Source organism: Pteropus medius, unplaced genomic scaffold (genome assembly GCF_902729225.1).
Source record: "Pteropus medius unplaced genomic scaffold, Ma_sr-lr_union100, whole genome shotgun sequence".
NCBI lineage: Eukaryota > Metazoa > Chordata > Mammalia > Chiroptera > Pteropodidae > Pteropus > Pteropus medius.
Window position 1 is genome coordinate 9,402,331 of NW_024352787.1, and position 23,007 is coordinate 9,425,337.

A 23,007-nucleotide genomic window follows, 5' to 3' on the forward strand; every position below is an offset into this window, starting at 1 on the left:
CCACACTCACACACACCTACAGAAGTCAAACATTCAGGTGACTTTAATGATGAGGATCAAATGAAGAAGTGGAATCATTTAATCACACAATACAAACTATGAAGGATGATGATGATGATGTCAGACAAAGTAGTCTGAGGACATGCATGGCAAGAACTAGTAACTCTTTTAAATGTAAAACTACCAAATTATTTTACCAAATCTTTAACTCTTCTAAATCAATCTTTGCTTAGAACTCTAAAAAACATATGAGAAGTCAAACCATGGAAGCTTTTTAATAATCCAATCATTAAAATATTCCCCTATAATTCTAATGTTATTTGAGAGAAGAGAAGACATGAAATAGGTAAATATTCAAAGTTGAGATATTCTAATTGGGGAAAGAAATCTAAACCATGAAATAAATATGAAAATTATAAGCAACATCTTTGCTTCAACTGTCATTAATTTCTTCTGCTATCAATTACTGGCAGAACTGTATCATAACCAAAAGTGTTACTAAAGTCAAGCTGCTTGAATAGAAAGAAAATAAAAAATAAAAATTTTAAGAAGATTAAAGTCTTTTTGAGGGGAGAATATAACTTTTCAAGGAAGAAAAGATTTCTAGAATTCAATTTTGAAATTGAATACATGTGTGACTAACCTCTGACATTTGGATTAAAACATGAAAACACATTCTCATCTGTAGATACTAAAATATAGCTAATTAGCAAACATTCCATTCATTATACGTAATGCCACTAAATCCACCTAAAATCTTCCCACACATTCTGTCAGGTTATGCATCAACTAAAACCACACCTTTTCCTGCATTAACCCTAAGAATAGTGTATTACAGGCCACACACATATAATCAAATCATGTGAATCATGACCAAATTCCTATTGCCTAGGGAAAGCCAGTTAATGACAGAGTAAGACACTGACTCAAGTTTAGAAAAAAAACCCTCAAAGAGTATCCTTTAATTCAGCAAAGAGAGATGGTTATGGTAGAATCGGCCTCTAAGAAGTTTCAAATCCAAAGAGAGTTAGTTATAATTCAAAGCAGAATAAAATAGGCATTACCGTACTATGCATGAGTGAGAAACGGTGTGAAAGAGCAGTATCTGTGAGGTAAAATGTACAAGAACAGTAAATTTACTAGATATGGGGGCTTGGAAAAAAGATTAAAATGACAATTGCGGGCTCAAGTACCTGAACTGCATTAGTATCATTAACCATAACATGGAATAAAACAGGTTTAAAAAAGGCTGTTGGAACTACATGACAACTAGATATGGCTAGAGTTCTGGAGAGTTGGGAAGGGACAAAATTTGGAACATAGCAGCATAAACTAGGTGTTTGGACATTATGTGGGCAATTTGATAATCTAGGGAAATACAACGGCTTAAGGAGATCAAGAATAAAATATTAAGAGAAATATATATTCAACTGGAGAGAAGTATCAAAGTCAGGTAAGGAGACAGAAAAATTAGTCAGATAGGTAGGAAGAAAACTAGGACAATATACTACAGTAAAAGCCAAACAAAGAAAGAGTTTCAAGAAAGCAGTAAAGTCAAGAGAGCTAAAAATATTCAAACATTTGAGGTGAATAGGTAGCTAAACACGTTTTTGTCAAATAATCTTGATCTCATTTAAACAGTACGCAAAACCATTAGCTGAGCTATGGAAGCTGGAGAGTTTAGGGAATGGGGGACAATAGAAAAGGTAAACAACCACTAGGGGAGACAAGATATAGTGTTAACTAGAGTGTTAGATTAGGGGCAACAGGAAGAGCAGACACACTTGAGCTGGTATTAGAAGCAATCAGCTGGGTTATGTTTGTATTTTTCCTTTTACCACCAAGGCTCAACAGCCCAGGATCAGGAGGGGAAGAAACACACACACACACACACACACCACTGCGCCGCGCTGCAGGCACACACACACAGTGGGGTTGAGGGGCACCTTGTGGGGTAAGGAAAGTCAGAGCCTGAACTCGGTGAGAAGCACATCCACTTGGAGGATATCCTAATGTAGGGTGGCAGAGCCCAAGAAAAATGAAAAGGTCTAGAATAAAGAGCTTGAATGGCATGAAGGTGTCCACACACAGGATAACATGGCCACTGAGATGGGAAACTGGTTACATATGTGGGAACTGATGTCTCAAGAGTCTCTCTGTTTACTAGAAATTTCCATTTATAAAGCCATTAAAGAAATAAGAAAAAAAAAGAAGAAATAAGAGACGAGTTTAATGGCATTAATGCTATATGTAAATAGAAGGGTTTAATAAACAAATCATGGCACATTTATATCATACAATGTTACATTCATTAAAATTATGTTTTAAAGGGATATTTAGTGCTGTAAGAAAGTATTTTTGTTATGTATATGAAAACAGAATAATAAAAAAACTAAATACAATATGATTCTAATTTTGCTGGGGAAAATTCACAATGTCATTTTATTTTATTATGCTTATCTACATTTTCCACTTATGTTAGACATGAAATACTTTTAAATTATGATAAAAACATCATTTAAAAAATCAAGAAAAAAGGAAGCTAATATCATCTGAGTAGCATTAAGTGTTAGGCACTGGGATAGGTGCTTTTGAATACATTTTCTCATGGAAAAGTACTGGAAGGAGAGGGGGCAGGTCATTAAGAAAACAACTGCCATCGCTCAAAATCAGTTTAATTAAGTCTCATTATGAAAATAAAGCTTTTCCTATGAGTTATATAATAGAAATTTGCAGCTAGAAAGTTATATTTTAATAACAAAACTGTCAGAAATTCTAGTATTATAGAAGAGCAGATAGACAGATACCTACATCACAGGATATCAAGGGAAAAAATGAGTTAAAGAACCAAAATGCTAAAATATACCAAGAAAACAATAATATTCCATAGGAGCTCTTGTGGCAGAAGGGTAACTTCAATTGCATTAGGTGGTAATGGAAGGAATTCGACTGGTTCACACAGGAAAGAGAGGGAATGGAAGGAAGAGAGCCTGGCAAACAGCTTTGTGGTAGAATTGGTAGAACTCCAAGTTCTGGAAGAAGCCAAGGAGAGAAGGCCATCACCAGCAACCTTATAAGAGAAAGACGTAGCCATGACTGTCTCATCTGACCTCTCTTCCATTCCCCTTCAGTCCTCAAGAGATTAAAAAAATTCTCAAAGCTGGTGATACTTACTAGATATGGTATGATTTCAGGGGTCCCTCCATAACCCCTAAATGCCCAAGCCCCCATCTTTAATAAGGAACTGAATCTTTTTTAATGATTAAAAAGCAAATATCTAGTTGATTCAACACCTGTCTCTCATTTATACTTAAGTAAAATCATTATCTCACTAAGCATAAAGTACTGAAGGCCTGCCATATTATGAAGGGGATTCTCTAGGACCATGTCTATATTTGATCGTGCACACGCCCCTCCTCTACACTGATCTAGGCAGCTGACCAAAGCTGAGCCAATCAGATTCTCTCTCCATTCTAAATGTCAGATAAACAAGAGAAATAGATATGGCTAATAGAGAGAAATAAAATTAACATTAACAACAGAGCCCTACAGAAAAGTTTCTAGAAATTCTGCTACTGAGAGGCCCTGGTTTGCCTTTCCTTCTGAGGTCTTGGCTGTCTGCTGTTGGCACAGTTTAGGTGTAATGAAAAGTAGAAGCAGAACACACTGGTGTTTTTTCCTGGCCCAACTTTAATGGGAACATTGCTGTTAACGCAAACCAACACCACTCTGCATAATTTACAAAGTTTATTTTCCAACCTGCTGATACATGGCAGCATGTTCTGAGTGGATTTATTAATCAAGGTTGTGCCCGATTAACAGCCTTTCCTAAGAAGTCATCTTGACAAAGATAATTTAACTTCTCCTTTCTCCTTAACCTAACTTTGTGTCATGAATTGTGAAGATCCTGCTAGTGAGGAAAAAAAAGATCATTAGTTTCTTCTATTAATCATATGAAATAATTCAAATATGCCTTACTTAATCAATCAGAGGGTCAAAAAATTATACAGAGTATATACTAAAGTTCTATTAGCAAACCCGTAACATTAATTCCCAGGTGTTAAGCTTTTACAGCCAAACGCATAAAATTTAACAGTACTCAATCAATAATTATTTGGATTTTTCAATAAATGTTATTTCAATAATGAGTGGAAATTATTTTTAAATTAGTTAATATAAATTATTAAATTATTTAAAATAGCTTTTTAAAAGCTATTTATTACTTAAAATAAATAGCTTAGTTAAAATACTAAGGGTTCATTTCTTAAGCTTCTAAATCATCAAAATACAGTAAAAGATCAAAAAAACTTTACTTTGTCTTCATTTTACCACTAACAGTGCTGCTCATATTTTATATATCAAACTTAAGGAAAAAACCTCCAAAAAACATGAACTTCATCTTCCCGCCTAGTCAAAGAAAAGGCATTGATAACATGGGTCATGAATCTCTTAGCCAAGCATGCATATGAGAATTAATTTACTCAGTTAAATAATAATGACCCAAACCAAGCTAACTAAGCTATATGCGCAAGACTTCTAATAGACTAAGCAAATACATTTAAGCTAAAATAATAGTTGTATGAATAAACAATAGCTGATGTTCCATTTATTGCTGTTCATTCACAGACTGTCGCCCAAGCAGGGACATGACACAAAGAACATGTTTGATGCCACCACCCACAACCACCTGAGAGTCAATGGCCAGGGGAAGGAAAAGTAGAAGAATAAATAGGCCAGATTTGGATGCAAAGATGGGAGTGGAATCACAATCAGTTTAGGAGTGCAGATTCTATAACCCATTCTAACTGGGTTTAAATTCTGACTCCACCATGTATTCTCTCACTGTGAGAAAATTACTGGACTTCTCTGAATTTTAGTTTCCTCAGTTACAAAATCAGGATAATGGCAGTAATGGGTTGTTGTGATGATTAAATGCATGTTAAGCACTTAAGATAGTCAACAGCACACAGTAAGAGTTCAATAAATGTCACTTGTTATTTTCAACTAGTACAACAACCATGACATAGTAAGCTCTGGGCCCACTACTTTACTTACACAAAGTCATTTAACCCTTGTAACAATCCTTGAAGTAGACTGTGTTATCCCAATTTTAAAGAAAATGAAACAGACATAGATAAGTTCAATAAGTTGCTCAAAGTCACGAGATAGCAATATGACTGAACCAGATTCAAACACAAGATGTCTGACCCTAAGGGCCTGTGGGTGTTTTCCTGGCTGATTTTTAAGTTATTAAGACTCAAAGAATATTTATGTGTGGTACAAATTCAAACTGTTTGTGCCAAAATGAAAGGCAATGTTTATTTTAAAGGTTTTCAGGAACCATGTTAGAACTTCCTAAAAAAAAATTCAAAAGCCAACATTTTCACTTCCATTTTAAAAGTGAGGAAACTGAGTCTCAGAGAGGTTGAAATAACTTGCCCATGATCAGAAAGCTTTTAAGATACAGAATTTGCCCATGGTCAGAAAGTTTTTAAGATACAGAATTTGGATCCCATCCACAGGTATAGATGCCAATAGGCTGGTTTTCCACCACATAGTGCTATCGTCCTAAGGTAGCAACAATCTTAATTCTCTTTTCTCAAAATAACAGCAATCTGTGGAAACAGCTATGTTTTAGTAGCAAAAAAAAACATTTTAAATTATTTATTTAGTTAAGAATTAAGTAAGCATATCACCTACTTCAGATATATCCATTTCTAACTTGTCAAGATTTGTTTTTAATTAATCATATGCCCAAGAATACCACATTTTCTTTATACTCATGATTGTAATTAAAAGTCCAATTTTATTACTTCTTTGTATGTAAGAGGCTAAACACCATCTTGGAAGAGTGGAAAAAAGTTCCCACCAAGCACTTCATGTAGGGTGAGGAAAAAAAGAAAACTTTTTTTTAACCTGAATGTGTATATTTATGATATCCTCTCAACTGTATTGTTTATAAGAGGTATTGGACATGATTTATCCTAAAAACACAAGCTGATTTTAAAGTTCTGCCAACTTGGTAAATTCTTTAAACAGGGTTTCGCCAGTCTAGTAAAACCAAGAACACATACATAGGAAAATTCCATAGATGTTTTACTGTTTCAAACTGTAGATTAAATATTACTTTACTATACCTTTTATCGCCCAATTGAAGATGAAAAAATGAAAGCTCTTATATACTTCTTGCCAAATGACATGTTATTATTTAATAAGTGGGAGAAAAATTACATGACTACTTCATCAATTATCGCATTTTTAGGAAACTGGAATAATATTTAATTATAATAGGTAAGATCATGACCAAAAAAAAAAAAAAAAAAAACCTCAACTAGTCAATGGCAGAACTAAAGCAGGAAATGATCAATAATATGCCAAACAACTAGGATTAATTATTATTTTTGTGACAAGTAAATAATCTCTTTTCCTTTTGATTTTACCTGAAAAGACCTAAATTTTAAATGACAACAATTCAAAAGCTTTATTTCTCCGATCTCATAGAATGCAGTCAGAACTTTCTGGGACACCGATGCTTAACATGGCAAAGATCGTGCCAGTTGAAGTTTTCCAGGATTTCCAAAGTTATAGTAAATTTAAACTAAATTATGATACCCAAAATAGAAAATCAATTAAAAGAAATAGCTGTGCAAATTAATACACAAACAGATAACAATTCACACCCATTAGAATGGCTATAATCAAAAAGACAGACAATAACAGGTGTTGGCATGGATGTGGAGAAACTAAAATCCTCATACATGCTCAAAGGAATTGTAAACTGAAGATGCCACTGTGGAAAACAGTTTGGCAGTTATGACCTGGTAATTCTACTCCTAATTACCTACTCAAGAGAAATGAAAACATAAGTCCATAGAAATATCTTTACATTAATGTTTATACCTATATTATTCATAATAGTCAAAAAGTGGAAACGATTCAAATGTACATCATTTGTGAATAGATAAAATGATACATCTACATAATGGGATTCTACTCAGCAATAAAAAAGAAGTACTCACACACGCTACAACATGTGTGAAACTCAGAAACATTATGTTAAGTAGAAAAAGCCAGATACAAAAAGCCACATATTATATAACTGCATTTATATGAAATATATAGAAAAGGCAAATCTTATAGAGACAACAAGTAGATTAGTGGCTGCCTGGTGGTGGGGGTGTAAATAAGGAGTCGCTACAAATGAGCAAGAAATTTCCTTTGGGAATGATAGAGATGTTCTGAAATTAGACTGTGATGATGGATACAAAACTCTATAAATTTAGTAAGAATTACTGAATTGTACACTTAAACAAGTGAATTTTATGGCATGTAAGTTATACACCAATAAAGCTATTTTATAAAAAATAGCTATATTTTTACAGATTTCTTTAAATAACATGACAAGCATTTAAAGGAAAGAAATATAAATATATTCAGAAGGCCCTGAATCCTATGGTAATTTGGAATCAAAAAAATTTTTTTCCTACCAAGTTTTGACTCCAGAAACCTGATTCTTCTTTTTCTTTTTTTTTTTTTTTTTTGGTAATTAAGTGTGGGGGGGAGGAATAGGCTAGATTATTAATTAATTTAAATACTGGCCTAACACTAACTTGCATATTTATAGGCTCTACTTCCCAAGGGTTTGAGATATTTAGACATTACCAGTACAAATTATAGTTCACTGCAACTGAGAAAAAAATGTTATATATAGCATATATATATGCTATATATAATAGTTGCTAAATTTGCATTATTCTGAATTTTAGGATTTATTTAAAAATATGTATATAAAATTTGCTTCAAATTATTAAATAGATAATTTTTGCTTGAATGACCAGGTAATTGCTGACAGTAAATAGTGATGAGATTTTTTTTTAAAGGGCAGGGCTTTAAAGACAAAACCTGGGCAGATCAAGGTTCTACCATTTACTCAGTGACTAGAGCACTTTAGGCAAAATAAACCAAATGAAAAACCTCTGAGCCTGCTTCCTCAGTGACGTTTTGGAAATTGGACAGTGACTGTAAATCACTTAGTATATGGTAGACATTTATTCTGTTTTTAACCTCAGCTATGTCTAGCATTACACAAAAATAACATCATATACAATTAGAGAAAATCTGTATAATTGGAGTTCATCAATATGATCTCTCTTGAAATTTTAGATCAACACTATAAAAAAAAGTATGAGTTCTTGATTCAATGACATAATATTTCAAATACAATGAAAAGCTGAATAAATTTCTGATCTTTAGACAAATTGTATTATGGTATAAACTTGTAAACAGAGATGACAAGTAATTAAATATTCATATTAAGAACTGTTTAAGCTATGAATGAATTTAAGCTCATAATAAATCACTTAGACAACAAGCAACCCTTAAATTGAAGTATTTATTGGAAAACTTAGCTCTCTTGGCCTTCAATTCTTGATTTGTTCAACAAATCAAAGCATATCAGAGCATTTTTCTAAACATCACAGGTACAAAAACAATTTCAGTTAAGAAAACTTTCCAAAGAACAAAAGCATCAGGAGACAGACAGGACACACTGAGAAACAAATTAATCTGAGTAACTGTTACATGAACATTCTTTCATGTACTCTAAGAATTCCTCAACTTCTTATTTCGCAATGGTCTGCATTTTCTGTACAGTCACTTTCGCTTGAGGGTAAATGAGGATTTTCCTCGTTCACAGAAACTTCTTATACCCAAGTGAATGAAAAAAGAGTCTTATACTAACTTGCATCATACATAGACATCAACCATAGACATGAATACATAGGATACTCTACACATCAGACTGAATATTTAATTCCATTTTGATTTGATTTTTTAAATCTAACAATATGAGACTATAGTTTGTTGATACCACAGTATTTGCTTTACTGTCTCCAAGATGCTTTTAAGAAAAGAACCCTTCTACACTTAGAAATGGAAGCAATTAAAAAAACAGAACCTAGTCCTATGACTAAGTTAGGACATTACTCTATTTATAAAGAAAATTAAATCAGAAAATCTATATTCACTCTAAAATAATGTTTTATTGTTTGTTTGTTTTTTAAAGCAGGGTAACTAAGCAGTAGTAAGGGCACAGAACTAAATTCTCGGATTTAAACTCCAGCCTCGCCACTTACTAACTCTATGACTTCAAATTACTTTGACCTCTCTGAGATTTCTCATTCATTGTAGTAGAAAAAGGTTTCTAAAAATTTTTCCGTTTTTCAGAAATCTTTCTCCCAATCCTTCTATTCAGGAAATTATGTAATGATAACATTTACTTAAGGAGTTTTATTTGAGAAATAATATGTATAAAAATTATGGGTAACTTGAAAGTGAAAAAAGTATTGGTACTGGGTAATATTTATAAAGAAAAAAAAACCAGAAAAACAACATTTATGCCACTCAAGATGGCAATAACATGTTGTCTATCATAAAAATAACCACCTAAACACTGCGGCATGGACTGACTGGGATCCGACTTGGATAGAAGGCCCTACCCTTGGTAACTGAAATATATTAGGGTCTCTGGTGCTACTCCCCTTTGCCAAACAAGGCAGTTAATACCGTTAATAATAATAATAATAATAATAATAATAACAACAATAACACTTACTATTTATCAAGTGTCATATACACGTTTCATGTATTAACTCATTTAATCCTCACAACTCTATGAAGTAGGTATTACTGCTATCCCTATTTTACTGTTAAGAAAACTTAAATTGTACAAAGTTAAACAGTTAAGTAGAATAACACAGGAATTCAAATCCAGCTCCACAGCTGAGCCCTTATCAACTACTAATTTCATTCACATCCTTACACAAAAACCACACTATGTGCTCTCGCCTTGGCTCTGATCACCAGACAAGGGGTAGCATCTAACCCCTAGTCATTGCCCGATATTTCTGCCTCTACTGACTCCACGGCTGCCTTGTCAGGAAGGAAGCTCTCAGGCTCTGTTAAGAAAGTAAATGAGAATATACAAAATTTTTCATGAACTCCAACTTACTCAGCCGTAAAAATATGTAAAACAGTTAATATATTATTAGTAATCATAGGGTAACTATAAGGATGAATGTGCTAATGAGCTAACACACACATAAGAGCTTAATGTTAGCTACTATGTCATTTTGATGAATTACTTAATGCTTCCTTTTTCTTCATATTGCAGCATAAGACAAGAAATGCAGATGCCTTATTTGCATTCCTTTATTATTTATCATAGGATATACTCTGGTTTGTTATTCTAAAACATACCCCTGACTAAACCATGTGTACGTAATATGACTCAAGACTACAGCACCTTCCTTGTTTACATATTTCTAACCATTTACTATAAATAGCATAAAAAGCTGTATACTTTTAAAGCAATTTAAATACCAAGACTATAACATATCTTGGTTATTTAAATATCTTATTTTAGAAAAATACCTAACATATTATTGCTGTTCATTCAATAATATGAAATAAAAAATGAGACTATAAAACAGATCTAAATTATTCAAAACTGAAAAAATTGCTTGGCTTTCTTCCACTTACCTGTATAGGGTAAAATTAAAATGGAGAAACGGTTAAGATAAATTGCTCCTGGGTGCTTAGTCCGGATTCCTTAAAATTAGTATCTAAGGGACCTGGACCATGGTTATCACTGGTCAAGAAAATGTTTGTTGTAATTGCAAGAATCCAGATGGCTACAAACTTGCTACTAAAAACGACTACAGGTAGGCCTAACTACAGGTAGATGTAGATGTCAACTACAGGTTACACCTTTAATCTTCACTATAGCATTGGGAAAAACTGTGCAGAGGAAGAAATAAAATATTCACTTACAGTATTTGTTAAATTTATAATGAACCGCTTATGTAGATAATAAGACTGCTAAAGTACTAATCTTTGTCAAGTGCTTTGTAAAGAGTTTGCAATCTTATGCTGTACAGACCATTATTAATCTCCTGCACTAATGGGACAACTGAGCCTTTAAGAGGTGTCAGAAGGTTCCATGTCTAGTATTTGGGGGAAGGAACCCAAGTTTTGACTTACGACTCTACATGCCCTTTCCACTGCACCATATTCATTTATATAACTTGGCCAGCATTTTCCTAAGTATGTTCCACAGACATTCAAAGAAAAAAAATTAAGTCAAATAAATTGAGAAATGATATCTTCTCTACCTGTCTCTTAGGCAGTCTGTAACACTGCATGTTATTCACACTATGAAATCCTGTTACCATAAAACTTGTTTACCTTTGTCTAACTCAGTATGCCACCTCACAGGAACTCAACACAATGAAGAACTACATACACTAAAAATTTAATGTGAATATTATCTCCTAACAGCACTGTTGTCAAAGCATCAAACACCTACCAAGTACCAACTATAAGATAAGGCACTGAAATAATGAAGATACAAAGGTAACAATTTCTACCCTTATTGATTATACTAAAAGTCAAGCTGTGATAAATGCTTGAATAAACAAAATGCCACTGTAACCCAGAGGCAGAAGGGTAACTGAATTTATTAAAGAGATTCCCCTTTAATTGCTATTAGATAGAATAGAATGAATTTCATTTATAACTATACCATAAACGTTTCAGGATGTATGTAGCTAGGATGATAAAAAAAAAAAAGAAGGATTAAGATCTCTGTAGCTTTCCCCAACCCTACACAGAAAGGACTGCTCCCATTTCAAATTTGTATCCTCAAGGAATACAGTCAAACACTACTAGAGACTGTCAAAGAGACTCAGAAGCCAACCAGAATAAGCGTTTTTTGGCAAAACAGAACCTGAGCATCGATAGCTGCAACAGGGTGAAATACATCAAAAATCTTTAAAGCCAAGAGCTCACAAAGATACAACAAACAAACAACAGCGGTGACTCTGGAGGATGCTAGGTAACTACCACATCACTCTGCAAACTCATAAAGAGAGAAAGAATCAAGAAAAGAAAAAAAAGCACAATACTACTGCCATGAAAAGAGTACACATAACTTGTCTGTAGAAGCATGGCAGAGGGAGCCTAATCCAGTCTTCATGGGATTATGAAAGACATCCTTGAGGGGAAGATTCTAACTTTGAGTTTTAAGGACTAATTTGAGTTAGTTTTCAAAAAGAGCAGAAGTGGGCATCCCAAGCAGTAAGGTGAAAACAGTATGGGGACACTTCAAAAAGTTGTATTTGTTGGGGAGAGATAGAGTTAGTGAGTAAAAGTTGAGAGCAGGAATAGGCTAGAAAGCTAACTGAAATAAGATCAGAAAAATTCTTAAAGGCCTTGTGAGGAAACTTGGAGTTTATACCATATGCACGAGGAAGTCTTCGAAGAGTGTTATTAAATAGGTAAGTGCAAGGTCAAATTTTTAATTAAGATAAATCACTTCAATGGCTGTGAGGGGAAAATATTTAACTGGGACAAGAATGAAAAAACAATGAAGGAAGGTAGATCACAGCAAATCTGAGCAATATTTAAAAGATCATAGTAACAGAAGGGTAACTGGAAGAAGAAATTTAGATGGAACTTTGGAACTTTAAAGACAATTCTAGTGCAGCACTGGGGACAACGATGCAGGGTTGTTTTAAGATAAGTACTCAGTGCCTGACACATAGAAGGTTTATCATAAACACTATTTAAATGTAAATGGGTGCAAATTCTACCAGGATATTATTTTTTAGAGAGAGAAACAAAGTCTTGGTAATAAAAATCTTTAATCCTAAAAGTTATACTGTATTGGTAAAATTAAATATATTGAATATTTCCTATATAAAGTCAATGTACTGAGGCTTCACTTGAATGGGAAATTTTTAGGTTGTATACCTTCTCCAGCATTTTTATTCTTGTGAATCAATCCTTGGTACTGAATTAACAATTTTCATTGAATAAACTCTATGGGCCATTTGACAAAGAGCAATTTAGCTTCTAAGTTACCCTGTTATATAGCATTTATAAATGTCATTCTTTGTGGAACTATAAACGTAGCAGGTTAATGCCAGTGTTTTAGACACTCTCAGGCCTTTCCAAAGTTGGTACATTTGCCTAATTTTAGGCTGCCAATGGCAACCTACTAATTTGTTTCACCGCCATGTCTGTTACCATGGTTAAAGATAAACTGCAGGATATTTGGAATATAACTGGCAAACGTTACATCCTTGGCTAACATTTCTATTTTAAATCTATTCATCAGAAAATAAAAAAAGTTAGAAACTAGTTTCCAGTAGTATGTCATAAAATATTTTTCTTCCCAACTCCCAAAAGGAATAAGAAGCTTTATTCATTAAAGAACTTCAACTCTATTCAAATAACACTGTTTCCTGGATCTCCTCATACCTGTGTAAACAACTACTTTAATTTTTAGGCACTGTATTTGGCAACTGCTGTAGGCAAATCAATGTTTCCTTTTAATGGAATAACTATTCCACTTATCAAAGAAAAAAGTCATAAACAAATTAAGAGAACTGCAGCATTTCAAAGAAGTTATGTACTATGTAGAAATTCCTAGTTCTGCTATACCAAAGTATCTGCAAAACTACGAAAACCTTCTATTACCAAATACTCGACTTCTAAAGAGGAAAAATAAAATAAATACTAAGCATTTGGGTGTTTATGTATTCTGAACATGGTGAAAAGATGTCTCGAAAATCTCAAGTAAGATAAAGAATTTTCTACTGATACTGTTTTTGTAAATCCAGTACTTTCACACTTAGGAGTACTGACTATAGATCTCTGGAATCCATAAACGTTACTGTGTAGCAACCGATCAGGATATTGCGAGGGAACAGTGCAAGGTATATTTTTCTATTTTCCATTTTCTTTACCCATGGGAGTTGAATCTGTTATCCCAATTAATTCAGGTACTGCTTGTTCAAAAGTGAAATTCTGTAACTCAAGATCTCTAGATTAGGTAAAACAAAAACAAAAACAAAAATAAGACCTTGAGTCTCCTTATCTCTCAGTGTCTCTTCATCTGCAAAATAAACATACTAGAAAGTTAATTTCTAAGGTACCTTTCCCTCTCTACATTTCTGATTCTTTAGCAAGAAGTTAAGATTCTAGCACAGGTAACCTCAGTGACAACCTCTGGCAAACAAACAAACAAACAAACAAATAAAAACACAGATAAAAATGAGGTTTTTCTTTTCCTTACTATTCATAGCTGTTTTTAATTTTTTAATTAAATTTATTGGTTAATAACATTATTTAAGTGGCAGCTGTACAATTCTATATCATCTATATATTACACTGTCTGCTCACCACTCAGTCTAGTCTTCTTCTGTCACTGTATATGAGGAAAGGCTCACGGGAATTTCTCCTTGGTAAAAATTCATGTACTTCAAGGAACTGATTTTGCTGACAGCTTCTTTCAGTGATTCAGAGGGTTTCTCCAAATTACCATGTAAAATTAGATATTAAACTTAAAAAAACTATATCTATCCTTCTCTCTGTATTCTATGCACTTTTCAATGTATCATTTGTTTTGTTCCTTCCTAAAACACCTCTCCTTACCATGAAAAAAATACTTCAAATGATCCCAGATAAAGAATGACATAAGCTGAGAAAAAACTATTTGTGCTAGAAATTAAAGCAAATGATAAGGGAGAGAGCAATTAAATGTAAGTATAGAATTCTCAAAAATACCAAAGAAACCTGACCACTTCTTTTAATGGTGTTTTTCTATTTTAACGATATAGAAATGTTCAATTTAAAAGAACTAATAACCCAAACCTTTAATTATCCAAATATATTATAATGAGTCTCTATATTCAGCAAAAGGGAAAAGAAGGCAGAGGAATTGCTATAGCAGTATTCATTGAACACCTACCGTATACCAACATTATACTTGGTGTTTACATGTTATCTCATTTAATCAACACAGCAATCTTAAAAGGATTCTCATCTCAATATTATAAAGAAACTAAGGCTTACAAAATTAAGAAACTCATGAAGCTTAGTAAATAAAAATAAAATCAGCTAATCTAAGGTCATTTAGGAAAGCCAAACATGTCCTCCAGCACATAATCAGTCTATAGTGTTCTACAGAATTAGCTCCAAACACAAAATCCTGCAGCATCAAAGAAATGAATTGTTCAATAGGCTGTGACAATTATGGAAAAAACACATCTCATATACTCAATTCATTACGAATTTGAATATTTAAAACTTCATACTTCAACTCAATTTTTACAATTTTATAACTAAAACAACAGATTAATATTATATACATCTTGAAATATTCAGTTTTATATACAATATTGTTTAGTCCTAAAAGAAACAATTGGTATTTTAAGAGATAGTTAATAATTTATCAAAAAGTAGATTTGACAACCCTTCAAGACTAGAACATTGAGAAATATGTGGTTTAACTTACATGTACTTTTTTAAAGGGGAAAGAATGTTATTATTTATAATTAAGACATTAAACCTCATAATAGTTGGATTAAATAAAGAACCCAAATATCTATGTATTTAATGAGAACTGGAAGCAGAAAATTGTGCTTAATTCTGCATAAATTTATTCCTTAACATTTCATAGAGGAGAAGTTAAGTGATCAACCACTTTAACTTTTAAGAACATGAAGAAAATATTAAAGATCCTGGTCCTCTTTTACTCAGTTCAATACTATTAGTCCAGGATACAGCTACACAGAAGGAAATTAAGCTGCACATTTACACATGTAATCTACTAAAACCAGTCATATTCTTTAGTTATACTTCTGTAATGGGTAGAATAGTGTCCCATAAAAATTCATGTCTGCCCAGAACCTTGAAATGTTACCTCATTTGGAAACAGGGTATTTGCAAGTGTAATTAGTTAAGGATCTCAATATAAGATCACCCTAGATTTAGAGTGGACCCCAAGTCCAATGACTGGTATCCTAAAAGGAAAAAGAGAGGACACAGAAACAAAATGAAGAAGGCAATGTGAAAACAGAGGCAGAGAGTGGAATGATGCACCTATAAGGCAAGGAACACTAAAGATTATGTTCGCCAGAAGCTCAGAGAGGCACATGGGACAGTTTCTCCCTCAGAGTCTCCCTATGGAAGAAACCAACCCTGTTGACACTCTGATTTTGGACTTCTGGCTTCCTAAACTGTGAAAAAAAATAAACTTCTGTTATTTTAAGCCATCTAGTTTGTGGTCATTTGCTACAAAAGTCCTAGGAAACTCATACAACTTTTTAAAATATTTTGATATAACCACTGAGTTAATCCATTCCATTATCACAATACATCAAACCATAAAAATACAGAAGCACTCTGAAAAATATTTAAATGTGTGGTGATACTATAACATCATCATCATCATCACTACCATTACTGTTAAGTCAACACACACACACATATATATATATATATTACTTAATGCTATCTATTTTTAAAGATATATATATATTACTTAGTTCTATCTATTTTAAAAGATGTATACCTCTCCAAACACTCTCACATCAGAAGTCATCTGAAAAAAACAAAACTCTCAAATTAAACAAATGGATTTTACAAAAGTCATTTTTGTCTGTTTTTTTTAAAGCGACTTCCATACAGAAGAGTGGCCTGCAAGTCAGCAGACCCGAGCTTTGGTTTTATCACTAATTCATGACTGTGATCAAGGTATTAGGTGTACAGGTATCAGTTTTCTTATCTATAAAGCAAAAAGTTTAACAAGAACTAGATGATCTCTGAAATCAAACTATCTTGACTACTGTCTAGCATAGTTTCTTATAAATAAAACTAAAACTTAAATTATTTATGCTAAGATACCCAAAGTGGAGAGAGTGTGAGGGTGGAAAATTAAGAACTTCATGACCAAAATGGGGGAGAAAAATCTTAAGTGAAAAGGTACATATTTCAGCAACTAAACTAACCAGTCTATCTCTGCTAGGACAATCTAACTTTTTGGCAAGTAAGTGACATTAAAAAGGAAGAGGTGGAAAATCTGATCAGTGACTGAAGCAAAGAAAGTTGAGGTTTATAAATTACACTTAGTCATGACTTTGCTCTATGGCTGTTAGATAACAAACATCAACTAAATCCCCACTGCTCTAAAATTGGAAATTAGAAGTCTGACATTTTAGGTTTCTCATTTATAAGAATCATTTTAGAGTCATGAAAACTTTTAGAATGCATGAAATAAAGCATTCTGATAAGTTTGGGAATAATTTCTCTGATAAGTGTGGGTAATATGAAGTAATAATAATAGTAGAAATAAGCATTTATTGAAGAGCACTTACATATATCATTAATTAATCCTCAAATAAATATAAAAGAGAATTATATACATAAAGAAAGTGAAAATTCAGAGAAGTTAAGCAACTTGTCCAAAATCATAAAAGGCTTTCAAGTATAAGGATTCGAATCTCTGCTTTCCAACCCCCAAACCCATAAAGATATACTGCCTCGTATGGCAATCACCCTCAAAGGGGGCAGGTTGTGACTGAGAGGGAGTATGAAGGCTTTTGTAGAGCTGGTAACATTCTCTTTCTTGATCTGAGTCTTGTTTTGCAACAGGACACAAACTGTCCTGAATACAAACAGGTGTTTGGTTTGTAAAATTCATCAAGCTGAACACTTAAAATATGTGTGGTTTTCTGAATATATATTATACCTCAATAAAATTTACAATAAAATGTAGCGTCCGTGCAAGAGAGAGTTAGGACTCTCTCTTTTGTAAGTAAAATCCCATTCAAACTAGCTTCAACGAAAAGGGGATATTTACTGGCTGACATGGCTAAATAACTGAAAAATAAGGTGAAGGTAATCTCAGGGTGGAGTGAATCCAGAAAACAGAGCACACCATGCTGGTTGTCTCTCTTCCCCATTCTTGACCCAATCTGCTGCTGTCTCTCTCTCTTCTGTCCACAACTTTCTCTAAGTTTTGGTAACAAAGCTATAGGCTGCTCCAGACTTTCATCCTTCTAGCTCCTCGATGAAAGAAGCAAGAGTCTTTTCCATCATTTCTAATAAAAAAATACTGTGTCTACGGCCATGCTACCCTGAACAAGCCGGATCCCGTCTGATCTCAGAAGCTAAGCAGGGTCGAGCCTGGTTAGTACTTGGATGGGAGACCACCTAAGAAGACCAGGTGCTGTAGGAGTGAAAAATAGAGGACTATAAGCTGACAAGGTCCTTGCAATCTATGAGGTCAATCGAGAGTTGCCTCGCCTAAAAAAAAAAAAAAAAAAAAGTCTGTAGAAGGACAGTTTGGGTCATGAGATACCCAAAATGGACCGACCACTGTGACCAAGGAAATGAAGTACCATCTCTGGTCTTGCCTTAGCCTCAATACCTACCTCTTTGGCTAGATGGAAGAAGGATTATGTGCAGCACAGACTTGTGGTCATTAAAGAAACTGCTGAGTACTGAAAGCTACTCTAACTTCTTATCTATTATATTTCAATTCATATGATATATCACTAACATTATTTTAAAGAGATACTTCATATTTATTTGAACAATTCATAAACCGCTTAAAAACTTTTTAAAAATCATACTTAAAGTTGATTTACTTCTGCACAACACTGTGAGGCACATAGGGGAAGCATTACTATCCTCAGTTTGTAAAATAAGTTTATGTTATCTTTAGTTTATAAAAGAACTGAGGTTCAGAGAAATTAAGTAAAACATTCAATAATACAAGCTAGTATATACCACAAAAAATCAAATAAAAGTGGTCTTTCAACCACACCATACTATAAGGCACAGTAGTTTAAAATTACCCCCAAAGATTTAATGGTACATATGAGAATGTGGTTCAAGAAAAAAAAAAAAAAAAAACTTAATAGGGAAAATGTAATAAACCCATTGGTCTGAAGCTAAGTACCTCTATTTTGGTAGATATTAATTTTCTATCTATGACTATAACTATCCCAAAGCAAAAAAAGGACAGCATTTCTTGTGTATCACTTAGAATGCTTTCAGCTGGAAGGAAATAAAACTCAACTTCAAGTGACTGAAAAAATAAGGGAATTTATTTATTCAAAGGAAACAGAATTCCATGATTGGCTTAGACTAATCAGGATTCATCTTCTCTGAGATTTCATACTCCCTGGCCATAAGGCTCTGCAGAGGATAATGAATTCCATCACAAAGTAGTTCTCCCAGCAAGGAAAAAGGTCCAGAATAGTTTTAGGTAAGAAACCTACTTTATTCCACTCCACACATCCTTTCTTCTTACAGAGCTCAAAAAGGAGTCTGCCTCAGGGCAAGTTCCCCCAAAATGGAGAACATTTGTAGGAAGAAATAAACTAGCTTCAGGAAAGCAGAGAAGGAAAAAGAGGCAGACAGATACATCTGATGGTGCTCTGGTCTTGGGATTCTATCAATTCTGAGATAAGCTTCATCACTTTGCATGGTTTAGTTTGAAAACCAGTAAATGTCTCTGTTTTGCTAAAGATAATCTGAGTTGAATCTGTCTTAGTTGCCAAAGAACCCTGAATGATAGAGAATAGAAAATCATAAAAGCAACAGCACAGTTTTGGAGTTGAAAGCTGAGATTTAATACTTCTTAACCATCTGTACGACCATGGGCAAGGTATCGCTCTGAAATGTCCTACTTATGTACTTAGTGTACACACACACACACACACACACATACACATGTGTACGGGTACAAATGAACTTTACTTAAAAGAGAGAGAATTTAAAGTTCCCAACTATTAATAGTTGACAGTAGTTATCAGTCAAGTTCAAGAAACTCAGGCTAGTTTCTCATTTATATTACTAAATAAATCCCACTGTTGGCTCATATTTAGAAGCCATTAAACATATTTATTCAAGTTTTCTTGCTGACTATTAACTCTATAAAGGCAATGACCAAGATCTATATCATATAGTTCTTCCTCAATTCTGCAAACTAAGTTCACTATTTTACTATCTCAATACAGTGTTGCTAGTGCTTTCCTTCTCTTTAAAATTTGGGTCTTTTTTCTGGGCCACCTTCTCTTATATATTCATCTCCTGAAAATACAACCTCATTCTCTCATAATTTGACCTGCATATTGACAATAGAATCCTAGGAGTCATTACTTTTTTTAAAGGAATACTTAGTGTGTCAATTATCTGAACCCATATAACTTCGGGCCCCTATTTAGGATGCCTTCCAAAAGATAAATAATGTCCTCTCCTCAGGAACAAAAAGCCAGAAATATGACAGCAGAGTACTGTGTTATAAAAAAACATTAAATGGCCCAATATTAACCAAAAATTATTCAGGTTTCTCCTGTCACCATTCTTGAGGCATTAATTGTTCTTCTAAATAATGACTGCAAATTTGTTTCAACAAGAACATTCAAATTAATCATGACTGCAGATGACTACATGTACAAAATGAAGTTTAAAATTAGATATCAAAGACTTCCTGTCAGTGGATGCCGCCAGGTAAGCATTGTTAAAGTCTCCCCACCTACAGCCACCATGTCTCCAAGTCTCTCAAAGAGCCTGAACAGCTGCAGAAGCTCTTCATTGGAGGTCTGAGCTGTGAAACAACCGTTGAGAGTCTGAGGAGCCATTCTGAGCCATGGGGAATGCTCACAGACTGTGTGGTGATGAGACATCCAAACACCAAGCGCTCCAGAGGCTTTGGGTTTGTCACATATGCCACTGCGCAGGAGGTGGATGCAGCCATGAATGCCAAGGCCACACGAGTTGGATGGAAGAGTTATGGAACCAAAGATGGCTGTCTCAAGAGAAGAGTCTCGAATACCTGGTGCCCACTTAACCATGAACATTATTTTTGTTGGTGGTATTAAAGAATACACTGAAGAACATAAACTAAGAGATTATTTTGAACAGTATGGGAAAACCGAAGTGATTGAAATCATGACTGACTAAGACAATGGCAAGAAGAGAGGCTTTGCTTTTGTAACCTTTGATGACCATGATTCTGTAGACAAGGCTGTCATACTGGAATGGCCACGACTGTGAAGTAAGGAAAGAAATGGCTAGTACTTCATCCAGCCAAAGAGGTCAAAGTGGTTCAGGAAACTTTGGCAGTGGTCGTAGAGGTGGTTTTGGTGCGAATGACAACTTCGGTCATAGAGGAAACTTCAGTAGTCAAGGTGGCTTTGGTGGCAGCCATGCTGGTGGAGAATATGGTGGCAGTGGGGATGTCTATAATAGATTTGGTAATGATGGAAGCAATCCTGAAGGTGGCGGAAGTTACATGATTTTGGCAATTACAACAATCAATTTTCAAATTTTGGACTCACGAAAGGAGGAGACTTTGGAGGCAGAAGCTCTGGCCTCTAAGGTGGTAGAGGGCAATATGTTGCCAAACCATGAAACCAAGTCAGCTATCGCAGTTCCAGCAGAAGTGGTAGCCACTGCAGTGGCAGAAGGTTTGAATTACTACCAGGAAACAAAGCTTAGCAGGAGAAGAGAGCCAGAGAAGTGACAAGGAAGCTACAGGTTACAACAGATTTGTGAACTCAGCCAAGCACAATGGTGGCAGGGTCTAGCTGCTACAAAGAAAACATGTATGTTTTAGACAATACTCATGTGTATGGGCAAAAAACTCGAGGGCTGTATTTGTGACTAATTGAATAACAGGTTATTATAGTTTCTGTTCTACGGAAAGTATAAAGCATTCCAACGAAGGGGTTTAACATAGATTTTTTATTTTTTGCACCTATGCTGTTGAGTGCTAAATGTTAATAGCCTGATCATGACACTGAATAAATGTGTCTTTCAAAAAAATGTGCTGTGTAAAGTTAAATCTACTCTGATGACATCTTGGGAAATTAACCCAACAGTGTGAAGTTAGAATTCCTTCAGGATGATGCCAGGTTCCATTTGAAATTTATTTACAACCTGCTTCGGCATAGAAGCCATTGTCTTCAGAAACCTTGGTGTAGCTGAACTGACAATTACTGTGTTGTGTCCTAGAGTTCACCATCGACATTAAAAGGGTCACCCAAGCAGAGTCATGGAGTTCACTTAATTATTAATGATGGTCAGCACATCCTATGCAATATATCCACATTGAATTATGGTACCAGATAAAATTATAGATGGGAATGAAGCTTGTATATCATCTATTATCATGTGTAATCAATAAATAATTTAATATCCTCTTAAAAATAAGTAAAATTAGATATTAAAGGACTTTTAAAAAAATCTCAAAATAAACTATGTATAAAGAATAATCTATTAAAAAGTACCTGATATTTAATTAGATCTACACATATTTTAATACTTTAAAACAATTTATTTTTATTTATTTTCTCCTGGAATTTTCACATCTGATATTAGAGCTCATGTTTACAACAGTCCACAAATCAAATAACGGTCTTTAGAACTGGTGTTCAGTACTCAAAACAAAAATATGAAAATGTCACCATTTTCCAGTGGGAAAAGTGACTCTAAAGTGTTATGACCAAACAAACAAATATTTAGGAAAATGAATGTGAACATTTCTTGGTTTTTATTTATAGCAAAACCTCCTAGTATAAGCTGGATACTACTGAATGATACTAACAAAATCAAGGAACATTAAAATATTAAACCTTTTTAAATCATCTAATCCGGGACTTCTTCACCTGGGGATCAAATCAGATGTGAAAGTCTGTATACATGTGTGTATTGTGTGTATGTAATGTTACATACACTTTTCTGCCCTCTTTTCACTGAAGCATGAACACCCCTAAAAGGACTTTTTTTGTAAACGGATTTTTAAGAGAAAAACAAATCTGAATGACCTAAGAGCAGTGAAGGGAACCCTTAGGCTAATGATAAAAAGAAATACCAAGATGGCAGATGAGAGGCATGACTGCAGACTAATTCATCTATAATGAAGCAGAAGGACAGAGAGTTCTAGGAGGGTTATTCCCAAGAAAGAAAAAAAAGGAACTGATAGCATACTTGAATGTGAATGACTGCAACAAAAGGAGTTTTATGGTTCTAACAGAGTCTTTAGAGATTTAGAAAAACCAAGCGAAGCAGGGAAAAGGTTGCACAGACAGGACATATTATCACAGCACATTATATGATGCAGCTGTAAACAATGCAAACACAAACATAAGC

The 23,007-nt window shown here is 34.0% G+C and overlaps 1 protein-coding gene and 2 pseudogenes across 4 annotated transcripts in view; 2 read left to right on the forward strand and 1 right to left on the reverse strand.

Moving 5' to 3' along the window:
- PHTF2 (putative homeodomain transcription factor 2) overlaps window positions 1-23,007 on the reverse strand; it is a 119,547-nt gene that overhangs the window by 63,687 nt on the left and 32,853 nt on the right. The window lies entirely within an intron of this gene.
- LOC120591428 (heterogeneous nuclear ribonucleoprotein A1-like) lies at window positions 10,639-21,660 on the forward strand (annotated as a pseudogene).
- On the forward strand, window positions 17,964-18,082 carry LOC120591849 (uncharacterized; annotated as a pseudogene).